Raw genomic sequence first — 17073 nt, 5'->3', positions numbered from 1 at the left:
CTGCGCCACTGTCGGGAATTCCAGGATTTATGGTCCAATGCCGACGAAGGAATAATGATGTATGTCCAAGTCAGGATGGTGTGTGACCCAGAGGGGAACTTAGAGGTGGTGGTGTTCCCATGGACCTGGTGCCCTTGGCTTTCTAGGTGGTAGAAGTTGCAGGTTTGCGAGGTGCTGTCAAGCAAGAAGCCTTGGCGAGTTGCTGCAGACACTCCTGTAGATGGTACAAACTGCAGCCAAGATATGCCAATGGTGGGGGAAGGAATGAATGTTGAAGATGATGGGGCTGGGATGCCAATCAAGTAAACAACTTCAGAAGAGGAGGGGAGAAAAGTGTTTTTTGGGAGCATCCAGGGGTCACTGGGGTTAAATTTTCCAAGGCCCTCTTGGAACTTGCACACAGCAGGCAGCTTATTGTGGGAAGTGGAGGCGGGATGGGGGGAGGACGGGCACAGTGAGGGAAATTTCTGATGCGCTGTTTGCAATTTTCCGATTAAGCACCTATTGTGTACGGAAACAGCAGATCACATCTCGGATATTGTACCCATTTATGTTATCAGATTGGTTAAACATTTGAGGAAATAATTAGTTCAGATGTCATAAAAAGGCTGCCTGACCTAAAAAGGACTTGCCCAATAGTTTCTACCCCATGCTCCTCCTCCCCCACCCCTTTCATGGGGAAATGTGGCGCAGTGGTTAGCACCGCAGCCTCACAGCTCCAGCGACCCGGGTTCAATTCTCGGTACTGCCTGTGTGGAGTTTGCAAGTTCTCCCTGTGTCTGCGTGGGTTTCCTCCGGGTGCTCCGGTTTCCTCCCACATGCCAAAAACTTGCTGGTTGATAGGTTAATTGGCCATTATAAAATTGCCCCTAGTATAGGTAGGTGGTAGGGAAATATAGGAACAGGTGGGGATGCGGTAGGAATATGGAATTAGTGTAGGATTAGTATAAATGGGTGGTTGATGGTCGGCACAGACTCGGTGGGCCGAAGGGCCTGTTTCAGTGCTGTATCTCTAAAACTAAAAACTAAAACTAAAAAAAAAACTGTAGCACCTTCCACAGATGACACACCTGCAGACAAAGAAGAACAAAGAACAAAGATAATTACAGCACAGGAACAGGCCCTTCGGCCCTCCAAGCCTGCGCCGATCCAGATCCTCTCTCTAAACATGTCGCCTATTTTCTAAGGTTCTGTATCTCTTTTCTTCCTGCCCATTCATGTATCTGTCTAGATACATCTTAAAAGAATCAATCGTGCCCGCATCTACCACCTCAGCTGGCAATGCGTTCCAGGTGCCCACCACCCTCTGCGTAAAGAACTTTCCACGCATATCCCCCCTAAACATTTCCCCTTTCACTTTGAACTCGTGTCCTCTAGTAATTGAAACCCCCACTCTGGGAAAAAGCCTCTTGCTATCCACCCTGTCTATACCTCTCATGATTTTGTACACCTCAATCAGGTCCCCCCTCAACCTCCGTCTTTCGAAAGAAAATAATCCTAATCTGCTCAACCTCTCTTCATAGCTAGCGCCCTCCATACCAGGCAATATCCTTGTGAACCTCCTCTGCACCCTCTCCAAAGCATCCACATCCTTTTGATAATGTGGCGACCAGAACTGTACGCAGTATTCCAAATGTGGCCGAACCAAAGTCCTATACAACTGTAACATGACCTGCCAACTCTTGTACTCAATGCCCCGTCCGATGAAGGAAAGCATGCCGTATGCCTTCTTGACCACTCTATTTACCTGCGTTGCCACCTTCAGGGAACAGTGGACCTGAACACCCAAATCTCTCTGGACATCAATTTTCCCCAGGACTTTTCCATTTACTGTATAGTTCACTCTTGAATTGGATCTTCCAAAATGCATCACCTCGCATTTGCCCTGATTGAACTCCATCTGCCATTTCTGTGCCCAACTCTCCAATCTATCTATATTCTGCTGTATTCTCTGACAGTCCCCTTCACTATCTGCTACTCCACCAATCTTAGTGTCGTCTGCAAATTTGCTAATCAGTCCACCTATACTTTCCTCCAAATCATTAATGTATATCACAAACAACAGTGGTCCCAGCACGGATCCCTGTGGAACACCACTGGTCACACGTCTCCATTTTGAGAAACTCCCTTCTACTGCTACTCTCTGTCTCCTGTTGCCCAGCCAGTTCTTTCTCCATCGAGCTAGTACACCTTGGACCCCAAGCGCCTTCACTTTCTCCATCAGCCTGCCATGGGGAACCTTATCAAACGCCTTACTGAAGTCCATGTATATGACATCGACAGCCCTTCCCTCATCAATCAACTTTGTCACTTCCTCAAAGAATTCTATTAAGTTGGTAAGACATGACCATCCCTGCACAAAACCATGTTGCCTATCACTGATGAGCCCATTTTCTTCCAAATGGGAATAGATCCTATCCCTCAGTATCTTCTCCAGCAGCTTCCCGACCACTGACGTCAGGCTCACCGGTCTATAATTACCTGGATTATCCCTGCTACCCTTCTTAAACAAGGGGACAACATTAGCAATTCTCCAGTCCTCCGGGACCTCACCCGTGTTTAAGGATGCTGCAAAGATATCTGTTAAGGCCCCAGCTATTTCCTCTCTCGCTTCCCTCAGTAACCTGGGATAGATCCCATCCGGACCTGGGGACTTGTCCACCTTAATGCCCTTTAGAATACCCAACACTTCCTCCCTCCTTATGCCGACTTGACCTAGAGTAATCAAACATCTGTTCCTAACCTCAACATCCGTCATGTCGCTCTCCTCGGTGAATACCGATGCAAAGTACTCGTTTAGAATCTCACCCATTTTCTCTGAGTCCAAGCATAACATTCCTCCTTTGTCCTTTAGTGGGCCAATCCTTTCTCTAGTTCCCCTCTTTCTCCTTATATATGAATAAAAGGCTTTGGGATTTTCCTTAACCCTGTTTGCTAAAGATATTTCATGACCCCTTTTAGCCCTCTTAATTCCTCATTTCAGATTGGTCCTACATTCCCGATATTCTTTCAAAGCTTCGTCTTTCATCAGCCGCCTAGACCTTATGTATGCTTCCTTTTTCCTCTTAGCTAGTCTCACAATTTCACCTGTCATCCATGGTTCCCTAATCTTGCCATTTCTATCCCTCATTTTCACAGGAACATGTCTCTCCTGCACGCTAATCAACCTGTCTTTAAAAGCCTCCCACATATCACATGTGGATTTACCTTCAAACAGCTGCTCCCAATCTACATTTCCCAGCTCCTGCCGAATTTTGGTATAGTTGGCCTTCCCCCAATTTAGCACTCTTCCTTTAGGACCACTCTCGTCTTTGTCCATGAGTATTTTAAAGCTTACGGAATTGTGATCACTATTCCCAAAGTAGTCCCCTACTGAAACTTCAACAACCTGGCCGGGCTCATTCCCCAACACCAGGTCCAGTATGGCCCCTTCCCGAGTTGGACTATTTACATACTGCTCTAGAAAACCCTCCTGGATGCTCCTTACAAATTCTGCTCCATCTGGACCTCTAACACTAAGCGAATCCCAGTCAATGTTGGGAAAATTAAAATCTCCTATCACCACCACCCTGTTGCTCCTACATCTTTCCATAATCTGTTTACATATTTGTACCTCTATCTCACGCTCGCTGTTGGGAGGCCTGTAGTACAGCCCCAACATTGTTACCGCACCCTTCCTATTTCTGAGTTCTGTCCATATTGCCTCACTGCTCGAGTCCTCCATAGTGCCCTCCTTCAGCACAGCTGTGATATCCTCTTTGACCAGTAATGCAACTCCTCCACCCCTTTTACCTCCCTCTCTATCCCGCCTGAAGCATCGATATCCTGGGATATTTAGTTGCCAATCATGCCCTTCCCTCAACCAAGTCTCAGTAATAGCAATAACATCATACTCCCAGGTACCAATCCAAGCCTTAAGTTCATCTGCCTTACCAACTACACTTCTTGCATTAAAACAAATGCACCTCAGACCACCAGTCCCTTTATATTCATCATCTGCTCCCTGCCTGCTCTTCCCCTTAGTCACACTGACTTCATTATCTAGTTCCTTACAGGCTTTTGTTACTACCTCCTTACTGTCAACTGACCTCAATTGGTTCCCATCCCCCTGCCACATTAGTTTAAACCCTCCCCAACAGCAAGAGTTTTTGCTGGAGAGGCCTGTTTGACTGCAGTATAAACAGGCAGATTTTATTCGGATTGTCAATTCCACTGTGTGACAAAACCTGAAACTAGAGCCAAGTTAATGATGCAAACAAGAGAACTTTTACAACTGGTGAAATTTCACACAATTCTCACCTATATTTACAGTTATATTTGTCAATGAGTCCTTTATTTGAAACTGCTGTATTTATGCATTAGCCTGTAATCAATCCACAAAGCCTTCTTAACATTTACCAGTTTAATGTTACAAGGGTTTACAAAGCTGGAAAATGGCCATTCAACACAAATTGTATTGAAGATCGTCCACTTTACACTTCCAGTTGATATAAAGCTCAGTGTTAATGACCTCCACATTCCAACAAAGAGTTTTTGCTGCTGTAATAAAGTGTCACTTGTTTCCCTTTGCTTCCTGACTGTTTCTATCCTCTGCTCTCCTGGGGGATTCAGCAGGATTTTTATTCATTACTTGTCCGAATTCAGGAGGTTCCAGCTCCTCTGCAGCTGCTGTCCTTGTAGAGAGGTGGTACAAATAGGCAGGGAGTTGTTACGGTTTGGAATTCACTGTCTGACGTTTCTGAAAGCAGATCCAATATTAACTTTCAAAAAACAATTGGATCAGAACTTCAATTACTCTGAATTATAGCCGAAAAGATGCCCGTGGAGATACTGTGATAACAGACCCACTCAGTGCCTCTCCTTGTTGAGATACTATAATAACAGTCCCACATTATGACCAATGCAGTGTTGATGCTCTGATCAAAGACCCACTCAGTGGCTGTCCCTGAGAAGAAAAGGAAATTAAATTTACTTTCAAACTGACTTTCCCAGCTGCTCACTCGCTGCTCCCGAAAAAGCTGCTGCACTGAAAGGAAAGTTATTTTAAACCGCCCAAATATATAGTGTTTTACTTACCTAGCGGCCCCCTGGCCTCCGCCGAAAAACAAAAGGAAATTAAATTTACTTTCAAACTGACTTTCCCAGCTGCTCACTCGCTCACACGCTGCTCCCGAAAAAACTGCTGCACTGAAAGGAAAGTTATTTTAAACCGCCCAAATATATAGTGTTTTACTTACCCAGCAGCCCCCTGGCCTCCGCCGAAAAACAAAAGGAAATTAAATTTACTTTCAAACTGACATTCCCAGCTGCTCACTCGCTCACACGCTGCTCCCGAAAAAGCTGCTGCACTGAAAGGAAAGTTATTTTAAACCGCCCAAATATATAGTGTTTTACTTACCCAGCAGCCCCCTGGCCACCGCCGAAAAACAAAAGGAAATTAAATTTACTTTCAAACTGACTTTCCCAGCTGCTCACTCGCTCACACGCTGCTCCCGAAAAAGCTGCTGCACTGAAAGGAAAGTTATTTTAAACCGCCCAAATATATAGTGTTTTACTTCCTCAGCAGCCCCCTGGCCTCCGCCGAAAAACAAAAGGAAATTAAATTTACTTTCAAACTGACTTTCCCAGCTGCTCACTCGCTGCTCCCGAAAAAGCTGCTGCACTGAAAGGAAAGTTATTTTAAACCGCCCAAATATATAGTGTTTTACTTACCCAGCGGCCCCCTGGCCTCCGCCGAAAAACAAAAGGAAATTAAATTTACTTTCAAACTGACTTTCCCAGCTGCTCACTCGCTCACACGCTGCTCCCGAAAAAGCTGCTGCACTGAAAGGAAAGTTATTTTAAACCGCCCAAATATATAGTGTTTTACTTACCCAGCAGCCCCTTGGCCTCCGCCGAAAAACAAAAGGAAATTAAATTTACTTTCAAACTGACTTTCCCAGCTGCTCACTCGCTCACACGCTGCTCCCGAAAAAGCTGCTGCACTGAAAGGAAAGTTATTTTAAACCGCCCAAATATATAGTGTTTTACTTACCCAGCAGCCCCCTGGCCTCCGCCGAAAAACAAAAGGAAATTAAATTTACTTTCAAACTGACGTTCCCAGCTGCTCACTCGCTCACACGCTGCTCCCGAAAAAGCTGCTGCACTGAAAGGAAAGTTATTTTAAACCGCCCAAATATATAGTGTTTTCCTTCCCCAGCAGCCCCCTGGCCTCCGCTGAAAAACAAAAGGAAATTAAATTTACTTTCAAACTGACTTTCCCAGCTGCTCACTCGCTGCTCCCGAAAAAGATGCTGCACTGAAAGGAAAGTTATTTTAAACCGCCCAAATATATAGTGTTTTACTTACCCAGCGGCCCCCTGGCCTCCGCCGAAAAACAAAAGGAAATTAAATTTACTTTCAAACTGACTTTCCCAGCTGCTCACTCACTCACACGCTGCTCCCGAAAAAGCTGCTGCACTGAAAGGAAAGTTATTTTAAACCGCCCAAATATATAGTGTTTTACTTACCCAGCAGCCCCCTGGCCTCCGCCGAAAAACAAAAGGAAATTAAATTTACTTTCAAACTGACTTTCCCAGCTGCTCACTCGCTCACACGCTGCTCCCGAAAAAGCTGCTACACATCAATGCATCCTACCATCCTACTGGGTCTTCTGAATTTCATGTTTCTCCCAAATTCTCCCACTCTTCCAGGGCCAGAAAGGTCTCCTGGACCTGTTCCAATTGCCTGTCAGAGAGGGACTTCCCATATTTCACCCCACCCACCCTCTCCCCCACCCCCACCTAAATTGGCCTGGGTTTCTATCTGTTTCTTCTGTCTCTCCCAGGAAATCACAAGCTTTTGGAGGGGTGGAGAGTGTCTATATAGTAATGTACAAGGTATCCCCATTGAGTGGGGTAAGCTGGATGGGCTGGAGGGTCTTTTCCTGTCCGTGATTGTTCTTATGTTCCTCCAGAGTTGAACTTGTCTGGCTTCCTATGAAATGGCAAAGGAACAAGTGAAACTCAGACTCCAGACTTTGCAATTATCTAAATGCAGGGAAGAACTTAATTTCCCTAATTGTAAATTAATATGCCGAGGCTCAGGCTGCACAAAATTCAATTTGTGGTTGAACAGTGAAAGAAATCAGTCTGATATTGAAGTTTTATTTGAGGCTGAATGTGCTATCATTATTTTGTGTACAGATCGTAAACACGTTCATCCAGGAGCAGAGCTCCAATAAAAGTTTCACCTCATCTCAAGATGCAATGTGGAGGTAGAAAACTCAGAATATTCCTCATTATCGGTAATTTCAAGCCAAGGCATATAGTTTCAGAAAATTCTGATTAATGTTTGCAAAATGCAAAAAAAACAAGTCTCACATTTATATATCACTTGTCAGGTCTCTCAAATGGTTCAAATCATTTCACCTCCACTGAGTTATACTGAGGTGCAGTGTTATGTCGACAAACATGGTAGTCATCCTCCATCACAACAGGATTCCGCAAGCTTCTGATAGGGTCACTGGAAGTAAGATTTTCTCTGGTGGCAGGGGAGGGAGTCCAGAACAGGGGGGTGTTAGCTTAAAATTAGAGTTAGGCTGTTCAGGGCTGATTTCAGGAACCAGTTATTCACACAGAGGGTATTGGGAATCCGAATCTCTCTCCGAGGCTGAGGGTCAAATGAACATTTCAAAACTGAGCTAGATAGTTTTTTTCTTACATGAGGGGATGAAAGGATATGGCACCAAAGCAGCTAAATGGAATTAAGATACAGATCAGCCATGATTTAATTGAATAGTGGAACAGACTTAAGGGGCTGAGTGGCCGCTTCCTGTTCTTATGTTCCTAAATCAACAAACAAATTGGTTGGAGAAGGAATATTGATCAGGACACCACTGGTGAGGACTCCCTTCTCATCTTTGAATAGGTCTGTGAGATGTTGAATAATAATAGGAAGAAACAGACAGGGCCTTAACAACCAGTGGAGAAAGAATTCCAGACAGATTTTAATTCGGTCTTGCTCTTGCTGTGAGTTTGAAAATGAAGTTGTCTGAGCAAATTTAAAAGCAAAACATCACTGGATGAAAACAAAAGCTGATCCAAACTTCAAATGGGTGCAGTAAGTAGGATGTTTTATGGCAATATTATTGTCAGATTATTCTTGTGTATATAGTACAGAGCTGGTGAGACCCAAGTTGACAACCACTGCTCCTTCATCTCTCCACAACCTGCTGGAATTAACAGCCCATAGCAAATTTTCTCTGGCATTTGTTGCTGTGAAGTCTCACAACCTGATTGTCTAAGACTCTGGCTGACCCCAAGCACTGATGCCCTGACATTTGATGAACATCCAATCCATCATTTATATTGAGAAGGAGGGCAGGCATGCCACACACTCTTCATATTGAGGAACGCTAAGTGTTCTGGGAGGAAGGTGATGGCATAGTGGTAATGTCACTGGGCTCATAATCCAGAGTATTTGCTAATGCTCTGGGAACATGGGTTCAAATCCCACCATAGATGGTGAAATATGAAGTCAATTAATAAATCTGAAAATAAAAAGCTAGTCTAATGATGACCATGAGACCATTGTTATATCAGCCCACGTGGTTCACTAATGTCCTTTAGGGAAGGAAATCTGCCACTCTCACCTGTTTTGACCTACCTGTGATTCCAGACCCACAGCAATGTTGTTGACTCTTAAAATACCCTCCAAAATGGTCTAGCAAGGCACTCCATTCAAGGGTAAGAAATGCCAGCCTAGCCAGAAACACTCAATCCCTCAAATGAATAAGAAAAAGTGTTAAATATTAATGGAGTTCTCCCACTTGCAGTCATAAGCCAGGTATATGTTGATCAGCAAGAAACATGCCACAAGTTACATTTTTGAATATCAGTTTATTTCCTGATCAGTATTGAAAACTTAAACTAGTAGTAGACAAAGATCCAGATCCTTTGAGCATAAGTCAAGGAATGTCATCCCACCGAAACCCCATTTTGTTTAAATGATACGAACTGGCAAAGGCGAATTCTGAAAGGATTGAGTTGCATCAATAATGCAAATGGTTTTCTGTGATTTGTACTTGATTGTGAATTTATTGGATCACCTCATTGTGGAGCTTATCCACAATGTAACCCATCACTATTCAGGTACCAAAGAAAGAGTCTAATTATGGATCAACAAAAAGTTAGGGCTGCTTCAAAGAACAAAGAACAAAGATAATTACAGCACAGGAACAGGCCCTTCGGCCCTCCAAGCCTGCACCGATCCAGAGCCTCTCTCTAAACATGTCGCCTATTTTCTAAGCTTCTGTATCTCTTTCCTTCCTGCCCATTCATGTATCTGTCTAGATACATCTTAAAAGACGCCATCGTGCCCGCATCTACCACCTCCGCTGGCAATGCGTTCCAGGTGCCCACCACCCTCTGCGTAAAGAACTTTCCACGCATATCCCCCCTAAACTTTTCCCCTTTCACTTTGAACTCGTGTCCTCTAGTAATTGAAACACCCACTCTGGGAAAAAGCTTCTTGCTATCCACCCTGTCTATACCTCTCATGATTTTGTACACCTCAATCAGGTCCCCCCTCAACCTCCGTCTTTCTAATGAAAATAATCCTAATCTACTCAACCTCTCTTCATAGCTAGCGCCCTCCATACCAGGCAACATCCTGGTGAACCTCCTCTGCACCCTCTCCAAAGCATCCACATCCTTTTGATAATGTGGCGACCAGAACTGTACGCAGTATTCCAAATGTGGCCGAACCAAAGTCCTATACAACTGTAACATGACCTGCCAACTCTTGTACTCAATGCCCCGTCCGATGAAGGAAAGCATGCCGTATGCCTTCTTGACCACTCTATTTACCTGCGTTGCCACCTTCAGGGAACAGTGGACCTGAACACCCAAATCTCTCTGGACATCAATTTTCCCCAGGACATTTCCATTTTCTGTATAGTTCACTCTTGAATTGGATCTTCCAAAATGCATCACCTCGCATTTGCCCTGATTGAACTCCATCTGCCATTTCTCTGCCCAACTCTCCAATCTATCTATATTCTGCTGTATTCTCTGACAGTCCCCTTCACTATCTGCTACTCCACCAATCTTAGTGTCGTCTGCAAATTTGCTAATCAGTCCACCTATACTTTCCTCCAAATCATTAATGTATATCACAAACAACAGTGGTCCCAGCACGGATCCCTGTGGAACACCACTGGTCTCCATTTTGAGAAACTCCCTTCTACTGCTACTCTCTGTCTCCTGTTGCCCAGCCAGTTCTTTATCCATCTAGCTAGTACACCTTGGACCCCAAGCGCCTTCACTTTCTCCATCAGCCTGCCATGGGGAACCTTATCAAACGCCTTACTGAAGTCCATGTATATGACATCGACAGCCCTTCCCTCATCAATCAACTTTGTCACTTCCTCAAAGAATTCTATTAAGTTGGTAAGACATGACCTTCCCTGCACAAAACCATGTTGCCTATCACTGATGAGCCCATTTTCTTCCAAATGGGAATAGATCCTATCCCTCAGTATCTTCTCCAGCAGCTTCCCTACCACTGACGTCAGGCTCACCGGTCTATAATTACCTGGATTATCCCTGCTACCCTTCTTAAACAAGGGGCTTTTCCAACCAGGTGTAAGATCAGATTTACACAGCACAGTGACCCGATACAAAAACACAAAATGCTGGGAATACTCAGCAGGTCAGGCAGCGTCTGTGGAGAGAGAAGCAGAGTTAACGTTTCAGGTCGTGACTTTTCATCTTTCATCCATGACCTGATACCGTTAGCACTGAGTTACAGAGAGTGGTTAGGATGTGGAACTCGCTACCACTGGAAATGGTTGAAGCAAATAGTTTAGTTGCTTTGAAAAGGAAACGAGACAAATACATGAGAGAAAAGGGAATAGAAAGATATGCTGAAAGGCTGAGATGAGGCAGATAAAATCAACAAACAAATTGGTTGGAGAAGGAATATTGATCAGGACACCACTAAGATAATCAGAGGGTTGGATAGGGTGGATAGTGAGAGTCTTTTTCCTCGGATGGTGATGGCAAACACGAGGGGACATAGCTTTAAATTGAGGGGTGATAGATATAGGACAGATGTCAGAGGTAGTTTCTTTACACAGAGAGTAGTAGGGGCGTGGAACGCCCTGCCTGCAACAGTAGTAGACTCGCCAACTTTAAGGGCATTTAAGTGATCATTGGATAGACATATGGATGAAAATGGAATAGTGTAGGTCAGATGGTTTCACAGGACGGCGCAACATCGAGGGCTGAAGGGCCTGTACTGCGCTGTAATGTTCTAAAAAAAAATGGGACTATAAACACAGCACAGACTAGTTGGGCCAAATGGCCTGTTTCTGTGCTGTATAGTCTATGTAGATATATATAAAATGAAATATATCTGCATGTCCTTGTCCAACTATCCCTTCCTTTCAACCCCACTGCACCTGAAGGTTCCAGACTAGAATCAATGGGATGAAAATCTATTGAATCCTCGAACCGGCAAGTGGTCCACTCCATCAGATTACTGTCTGGGCAGTAAAGGCCTCCTTGGTCTGACCTCCCTCGTGATCAAAAGCTTTACTTATTCTTCGCCATTTATTGGAAACATATATTCACTGCTCGTTTAAACATAAATCACGAATCTGTCACTTTCCTAGCCATCTTCCTACTCAACAACAACAACAACAACAACAACAACAATTTGCATTTATAAAGTGCCTTTTTTAAATTCATTCTTGGGATGTAGGTGTCATTGACTAGGTCAGCATTTATTGCCCATCCCTAATTGCCCTTGAGAAGGTGGTGGTGAGCTGCCTTCTTGAACCGCTGAGTCCATGTGAGGTAGGTACACCCACAGTGCTGTTAGGAAGGGAGTTCCAGGATTTTGACCCAGCGACAGTGAAGGAACGGCGATATAGTTCCAAGTCAGGATGGTGTGTGACTTGGACGGGAACTTGCAGGTGGTGATGTTCCCATGCATCTGCTGCTCTTGTCCTTCGAGGTGGTAGAGGTCGCGGGTTTAGAATATTCTGTCTAAGGAGCCTTGGTGCATTGCTGCAGTGCATCTTGTAGATGGTACACACTGCTGTCACTGTGCGTCGGTGGTGGAGGGAGTGAATGTTTGTGCAAGGTGTGCCAATCAAGCGGGCTGCTTTGTTCTGGATGGTGTCGAGCTTCTTGAGTGTTGTTGGAGCTGCACCCATCCAGGCAATTGGAGAGTGTTCATCACATTCCTGACTTGTGCCTTGTAGATGATGGACAGGCTTTGGGGAGTCAGGAGGTGAGTTACTCGCCTCAGGATTCCTAGCCTCTGACCTGCTCTTGTAGCCATGGTATTTATATGGCTACTCCAGTTCAGTTTCTGGTCAATGGTAACCCCTAGGATGTTGATAGTGGGGGATTCAGCGATGGTAATGCCATTGAATGTCAAGGGGAGATGGTTAGATTCTCTCTTGTTGGAGATGGTCATTGCCTGGCACTTGTGTGGCGCAAATGTTACTTGCCACTTATCAGCCCAAGCCTGGATATTGTCCAGGTCTTGCTGCATTTCTACACGGACTGCTTCAATATTTGAGGAGTAACGAATGGAGCTGAACATTGTGCAATCATCCGCAAACATCCCCACTTCTGACCTTATGATTGAAGGAAGGTCATTGATGAAGCAGCTGAAGATGGTTGGGCCGAGGACACTATCCTAAGGAACTCCTGCAGTGATGTCCTGGAGCTCAGATGATTGACCTCCAACAACCACAGCCATCTTCCTTTGCGCTAGGTATGACTCCAACCAGCAGAGAGTTTTCCCCCTGATTCCCATTGACTCCAGTTTTGCTAGGGCTCCTTGATGCCATACTCGGTCAAATGCTGCCTTGATGTCAAGGGCAGTCACTCTCACCTCACCTCTTGAGTTCAGCTCTTTTGTCCGTGTTTGAACCAAGGCTGTAATGAGGTCAGGAGCTGAGTGGCCTTTAACTGAGTAAAACACCCCATGGCACTTCACAGGAGGGGTTATCAAGAAAACATTTGACCAAAAGCTTGGTCAAAGAGGTAGCTTTTAAGGAGTAAAAACAGAAAGTGCTGGAAATACTCAGCAGGTCTGGCAGCATCTGTAAGAGAAACTGTGTTAACGTTTCAGGTCTGTGACCTTTCATCAGAGCTGGTCACAGACCTGAAACCTTAACTCTGTTAACCCTGCTGCCAGACCTGCTGAGTATTTCCAGCACTTTATGTTTTTATTTCAGATTTCCAGCATCCACAGTATTTTGCTTTTATTTTAGATTTTAAGGAGCATCTTAAAGGAGGACTTAGTGTTAGAGATGCCGAGAGGTTTAGGGAGGGAATCTCAGAGCTCGGGTCTTGGCAGTTGAAGGCACGGACACCAATGGAGGAGGGAATAAAATAGGGGACGTGCAAAAGGCCAGGACTGGAGGAGTGCAGAGATCTCAAAGGGTTGTGGGACTGGAAGAGGTTACAGAGATGGGGAGGAGTGAGGCCATGGAAAACAAGCATGCAACTGTGCTGCAACAAGACTCTCCAGGAATATATGTCACACTAACAGGTCATTTGACTCATTTCAATGCTTCCATGACTTCCTTTGATGATGTGATAAGACGCAACATAAATGCAAGTGTTTATTTTTGATTAGTGAGTGTGCTGCTTGTGATTCTAGATTGCTACCCAGTCTCCACTGTGCTTAAAATGACACATATAGCAATAAAAGACTGACAACACTGTGATTTGGTTTTTTTTAGCTGGCATCTTGGTTGCCATCATAAATGTGACAGCGTTCAAATTTTCCATTATCACTTCTCTGATGAATGGAAAGCCATTTCTAAAGGATAAGGGAAAGTTACTTGACATTCTATTTTAACGTTTTGGCACTTTGCATATTTCTGGCTGGCTTCTGCACACTCTGAAGTAAGGTAACAGAGCATGAGGTTTGTGTGAAATACAGGAGCCTCTAGGTGCATAGAAAGCTGGGAGAAGCACAAAAGTCAGTGACACAAGAACCAGTAAAGGTCGTCGAGTGACACTTCATTGTACAGAAGGTGACAGGATGTGGCAACATCCCTGTGTTTGGTTAAAAAAAAAGGATGGCACACGGCAGGCATGTAATCAGCAGTTACGAGGCAACAAACCTGTTCAGCTGACTTGCATAATGTGATATAAGGTCACGATGTCCCTATGTAACAGCTGAAGGCAGGTTGCCCAGCATCAAATGAGCCTTCAGTAATCTGAGACCTTGAGATACTTTCTGTCTCTTGTCATCTAAATATGCAAGTCTGGAGAGAACAACTTCAGTGCGCTCCCCTCTGGAGTTACTCTGGTTTGACATATCCCTGGGAGGTTTTCTCTCAGGACCACTCATCTCCCACTGCCCTGCCTCCATTGGTCTACCAACAGGGCACCACCCCCCCTCCCCCCGCCCCCTCCCCCCATCACCCCCAGCCCTGTGACGTGTCACCTTTTTTAAGCCAATTGAGAAGCAAACAGACTCTTTGTCACCTGAATGTGTGATTCTCAGCATTAGTTAAACTGCCCTTTTTTCTACCTCCAGTGTTTCTCTTATAAGTAATAAGCCAAAGTGTTCAAAGAGAGAAAAAACATTTTTTTAATGCCCCTATTATTTTTCTCCAGGATTGCTCGCAGCAGTGTCCTGAAGATTAATCTTCAATTCCTGGAGACTCCGGGACAATCCTGAAGGATTTGGAACCCTACGTCCCTTCCTATTCAAATTTGCCATCAAGTGCCAGTTTCCATAGACCAGCTGGGCACCACTGCGTAATCAGGTCAGGTAATTGCAGAAGAGTGAAGACCCATTGGACCACTACTCATTTAGCTTGTAGGACGCGAGTCACTTGATGATAGATGTCTATTTAGGCCCAGGGTTTTCATGGGTCTGTGATGATAGTGGTTCTGTACATGAGACTTGGGAGTGACAGAGGGACAATCACGATACCCATGTTCAAAAGGCGGCCCCTCAAATGGCCCCTTATGTAACCTCTGGTCGGCAGGCAGAAGCTACGCTTCAGGTCCCACCGCTAGTGGCGAAACTATGTCAGGCAGCCATCTTGACATAGCTCCCAAACATTTTACTGCCCCCCCCTTCCTCCTAGCCTTCCACCCAGGGGCTAGTAAAATTCTGCCCCATATCTTGTTTTTATATATATATATCTAGACATTCATTATCGGGGTACAGACATCATGGGCAAATCCCACATTTACTGCCTATCGCAAGTTTCCCCTGAGAAGCTGGCTTTCTCCTTGAACTGCAGCAGATGATGCTGAAATAGGAGGCATAGTAAATAATTCTGAAGACCGTAGGAAAATGCAAAGGGATAGTAATAAGTTTGGGGGAATGGGTGAAAAGATGGCAGAAAGTGTGATGCAATACATTTGTTTACAAGTACACAACCCGGAATGAGGTAGTCTTGTTGCTGTGGAGGCGAGCAGAAAGAAAAGCCTGCAAGTGTATAACGCCTTTCACAACTACAGGACATCCCAAAGTGCTTTACAGCCAATTAAGTACTTCAGAAATGTACTCAGTGTCATAATGTTGAAACGCAGCGGCCAATTTGAGCACAGCAAGCTCCCACAAACAGCAATGTGATAATGACCTGATAATCTGTGTTTGTGATGTTGATTGCAGGATGAATAAATATTGGCCAGGAAACCAGAGATAACCCGCCTGCTCATCTTCAAAATAGTGCCATGAAATCTTTCACATCCACTTGAGAGAGGAGATAGGGCCTCTGTTTAACATCTCATCCAAAAGGCAGCAACTCTAACAGTGCAGCAATCCCTCAACACTGTACCTTTTTGACATTTGTGTTCAAGTCTTGAAGTGGGACTTGAATCCACAACCTTCTGACTCAGAGGTAAGATTGCTGCCAACTGAGCCATGGCTGAAGTCCAGATACTCGGGAGGGGGAGGGGAGGGGAGGGGGGATGGATAAACAGCATGTTAACAACAGATAAGGACATTGAAAAAGCCACCTTAATTAGGCCTTGCTTGCCATTTTAATTCACCACCTTGTTCCCATGCCCACATTTCTGTCCTCGGCCTGCTGCGGTGTTCCAGTGAACATCAACGCAAGCTCAAGGAATAGCATCTCATCTTCCAATTAGCCACTCTACAGCCTTATGGACTCAATATTGAGTTCAATAATTTCAATATATATATATTTTTTTTATTTTTTAACCATGTGCTGGTCTTAAACCTATTTTTCATGTTTTTGTTTTTGGACAGAGCTGTTCACTATTTTGCCATTAACACTCTCTCTGGTCTCGTGCTTTGTCTTTCAGTACAACTATTTAGCACTCCATTTGCATTCTGTTCCATGACATTTGTCATTTAATCTCTCGCCCCCTCCATCCTATCACAGTCCTTCCTTCTTGTTCTTCTTCCCCCACTCCCCCCTTTCACTTGCTCAAAGATTGTTACATTTCTAACTTTTGCCAATTCTGATGAAAGGTCACAGACCTGAAACATTAACTCTGTTTCTCTCTACATAGATGCTGCCAGACATGCTGAGTATTTCCAGCACTTTCTGTTCTCATTAATCAGACCGTAGTTAGTTACAGTACTGTGTGCAGTTTTGGGCTCCACACCAAAGGATGTTGATGTTTTCAAGAGGATGCAATGCAAATTCACCAGGATACTGCCTGATAGGAGGAAATGCAAATATGAATAAAGATGAAAAATTGGCTCTGTTTTCGTTAGAACGGGAAGTTACAGGATGATTTGAAAGAAGTGTTTAAAATTATGAAAGGAAGGGACAAAGTATAAAGAAACAGAATATTTCCATTGATAAGTGGTCTAGAGGACACTGAGGTAAAATTAAACGTAAGTGATTTAGGATAGAAAGCAGCAGAATTTTGTTTTTACACAAAGGGTTGCCAAGCTGGGGAATTCACTTCCAACATTAATGATTGAAGCAGAGAACATTTAAGAATAGTTTGAAGGGACGGTGAATAAAGGTAGCAGGTAGGTACATGGGGCAAGATTTTCCATCCAGGGGCTGGAAACAGTGGTGGGGACTGTTTCCGGTTGCTGAATCTGCCCTGAGGGGGAAAC

This window comes from Heterodontus francisci, chromosome 14, assembly GCF_036365525.1.
Source record: "Heterodontus francisci isolate sHetFra1 chromosome 14, sHetFra1.hap1, whole genome shotgun sequence".
Taxonomy (NCBI): Eukaryota; Metazoa; Chordata; class Chondrichthyes; order Heterodontiformes; family Heterodontidae; genus Heterodontus; species Heterodontus francisci.
The sequence above is the reverse complement of the archived record's forward strand: the minus strand, read 5'-3'. Positions refer to the sequence as shown.